Here is a 3,917-nt window from a genome sequence, read left to right as displayed (position 1 = left end):
TCCCGTTGTCTTGTGTCATGATTTAAGGGACATACACGTTCACATCAAAATAACTCCTCCCAATCACTTTCATCTGGTTCTGGTCCTCATGTTCACATCTGTTCACTCTAGCTTAGTCTTATGTGAGCTACCAATTCACTTGGAAGTGGATCTGAAAAAGATGACCGGATAACATGCTATATTTCGAGCCTAATTTGACATTTGAATACTCATTTGGGGAATAGTGGTGGTGGAAAACGTGATACCTCTCCAAGGCCTGTTGTCCCCTCCTGCAGCTCAGCCTGAGGTACAGCCAGGAGCAGGGCGCGGTTGCCCATGGTGATGTGGGGCACCTGGGGAGCTGTTGGCCTCTCTCTGCCCTCTTCAAGAATAGAAGCACCTGTCCCTGGAGCTGGTCACACTGGGGAGAGGGGGCCGGAGCCCATTTAGACTCTCTTTTCTCTCCTTATTCTCTCTCTCTCTCTCTCTCTCTCTCTCTCTCTCTCTCTCTCTCTCTCTGTCACACACACACGCACACACACACACTGGACAGGTCATCATTGCCAGCATTATGCATGTTGCTTGTGGCACGAAATCATGTGATGCACACACACGCGCACACACACACACACACACACACACCCCTCTAGGGCCTTCACACACTGCTATGCTGCACAGTGGGGGCTGGGTGTAACATGGCGGGTGTAAACCACATGAGTGCGTGTGCCTGCCTCACATACCCAGCCTCGAGCTAGCTCCACATCATAATGGCGTTGCTCCCTTTTGACAAGTGCATTTAAGACATGTCGTTGTCACCTTGCTCCCCTCAGCCCGGCTTCCCACTCACTCCAGCTGCAGCGTGCCTCCGACTTCAAAACCAGCCTTTGTTTGGGAGACGGGAGGTCTGAAATGACTAGACGACTGGAGAATGCTGGTGTTGTTGCACAGCTAAAATTGGATTCTCAATTTAGCGTCTCCTCTGTGTGGTTACTTCATGAGTTCACTATCAGCCCTGGTGATTGGGGCACTCCTGTAGTGTTATTTGGCTCTGTCTTATTGTTTTCTTACTGTAGTACTGTGTGATACTGTACTTACTGTCACTTTTGACAACCAGGACATGTACAATGAAACATATCACACAACTTTGACTGACTTTTGATTGACGAGGGGGATTATTTTAGCTTTACGGTTAATACCCCATGACCATGTTAACATGTAGGTACACTATACACAAGCGGACGCCATTTCAAAGCTAGCCAGCGGTCTCCTGCTACTGAATGACAGGAAAACACCATGACTCAACACAGCCTGTGGACTTGGCATTCCCTCATCACCAGTCCACGTCCAACAACACTTCATAACCGACTCGTCGCTCGGCTGCGTGTGTTGCCGCTTGCTGTACTGCTCAGTCATTGTCTAAACAGCGGCAGAGGATTTTGTTCCTGGAAAGGATTAGCGAGCGCCTGACACCCCCTGATGGGTCTTAGTGTCCGCTAGGATCACTCCTAAATCAGATGAGGGGGCTGAAATGAGTCAGGGGATTTTTTTGGGGGTGGGTGTTTTCGTTCCTCAACTCCTCCTCGGTCGCTCTTGGTCTGCCGTTCTCCACCTTAGCACTCCTCCTCCCCACCCTTCTCCTCCTCCTCCTCCTCCCCCCCCCCTTTACCCCTCCTCTCGTCCACCCCTCCTTTCCACCACCCTTCTCCTCCACCCTTTTTTCCTCCCCTCCCCTCCCCTCCTCCGCCCCTCCTGCTCTCCGGTGTTTCCTCCCCCCTCTCTATCTATTTCTCGCCCTCCCTTTCTTCTCCTTTTCCTCCCCTCCCCTTCTTTTTTTTTTACTCCTCTACGCCCCCCCTCCTTTCCATCTCTATTCCCCTCTCCCACCATGGGCTTGATCTCCCAAGGGACGGCCCCTACGCCCTCGGTCTCATAGCAACCAAAACACTGAGGAATCTCACCACCTCTCTCCTCATTCTCGCTGATTTATTGGTATTATGGTCTGTTTTGTGTCCCAGGGCTTTAGAATGGAGATAAACCAGTCAGGACATGGGAAGTGTGTGTATATATGTGTGTGTGTATATAGGCAGGGTGAGGAACATTCCTTCACAGACGCACACAATGTCCAAAATCTAGCTACAAGCTAGTAATTAAGACTTTGGTACAAGTTGCAATCTCCAAAGGTGTGTTGCAATGCAGTGGAGCACGGCAGAGACGTCTCTTCTCCCTCTGCTCACTTTGAAGTGTAATCATCTGATGTTACGTGGGAGAGGAGGCCATTCTAATATAGTTGGAAGTTTCAGCGCTGCAGTGCTTCAAGCTCACTTGCAAATCATTTTGAGCTTGCTAGCGCCACCTACTTGCTTACGTAAAAACGGCACTACTGTCTCGTACAGTATGCGTGATGTGGTGTGTTGACATGCAGGCCTAGTAACATAAGCTGTTACGGGTAGTAGTAAACCTATATAACTTAAAATATATAAAAACGTATTTGAAATTTATTTCAAATACATATGTGGATAAAAATGCAAACGTTTTTGTTGACTGCAGTAATAGTCTGCAGGCCTAAATGTCATTGTTTTTTCCAAATATTTGTATCATCAAGCCATAGACAGCAATCATAACACACACGTTTGTACTCTACGGCTCTTTTCATCGTTATAAAAAGATATAACCACTCAGAGATCCTGTCTCCCCGGACCAGGTCTTTCCATCAGAGTGGGTTAGGGCCGACACGGCTTTCAAAGAGGACCAACCCATCCCAGCTTAGCCGGGGATACGGCGGGGTAATACCGCCCCTGCGCTACAAGCAGCTAGCTGGGCTCGACAGGGGGTCTTTACCGGGCTCTTACTGCAGTCTGCACTTGTAGAGAAGAATGGCCTTCAAACAAGTTCTCTCTGTCTCTCGGCTTTGTGCGTCGTTGCCCTTTTTATGGTTAAAAAAATCCATATATATGTTTTTATACATTTCGGCTATTTGTTTTCTTTGGAGTTCGCAAGGCAAATCACGATCTAATATTGACTCACATTGTGCTTGACAGGCTGTAATTGTTGAGGTCCAAGCACTTATAAACATAAACTGGAGGAAACAACACAGTTTAAGCACATCTCTCCATAGTTGAGGTAGACGCATCATCTTCAATTTGGAAATACGGTATGGATAGTGGATCGCGTCATGCGAGACCTGTAAACCTATGTTGCCATCTAGTGGACAACAAGGGTTGGTGCACTAGACAGGACACTTTCTTGCTGGTAGCACAACAATAAAAAAAAAAATCGGCATGAAAATGTGGCCAAAGCTACCAGCAAAAGACAAATGAACAAAAGCAACAAATAACGACAGCATTACCATGTGACTTGTAGACCGTAGCAAAGAGTTCAGTGACCCAACCAGCACATGACTTTGTCAGTGCAGTCATTGTCCTCACCGTCCTCATGTGATCACTTTACGAGAGAGTAACTGCAAACCCCTTTTACCACAATAGTAGTTAAATGGGCACTCTAACATGTGTTGAATTCTGTAGTATGCATAATTTCTCAAATTTACTTTTTTTCCCCCAAACTTTCCAGTTTGATTTGATGTTGTGGTTTTATTATGATGTTTCAGACCAGTGGCATGATTGGCATCTATGCTGGTTCTAGTAAATTATTGAGTTGATTTATTTTTATAGCAGCTGTTAAACAAACTATGATAGCAATAAAAAGAATCAGCATAACTGATAAGATTTGTAGACAACGTTTTCAACAATGTACACTTCCCATTGTATATTACGTTATTTGATGGGAAGAGGTTTGAAAGTACATTCAAAAAGCTATGTATGGAGAAGTTAGCAGTTGTTTACTCACTGGACATCAATCACAACAAAAGTTGGGTACAAGAAATATTTGTTTTAGTCAATGTGTGGGAAAATATGTAGGAAGACGCTAGACATGCAACAATG

This window comes from Hypomesus nipponensis, chromosome 25, assembly GCF_054491055.1.
Source record: "Hypomesus nipponensis isolate SF chromosome 25, ASM5449105v1, whole genome shotgun sequence".
NCBI lineage: Eukaryota > Metazoa > Chordata > Actinopteri > Osmeriformes > Osmeridae > Hypomesus > Hypomesus nipponensis.
This window is presented reverse-complemented; position numbering follows the sequence as displayed.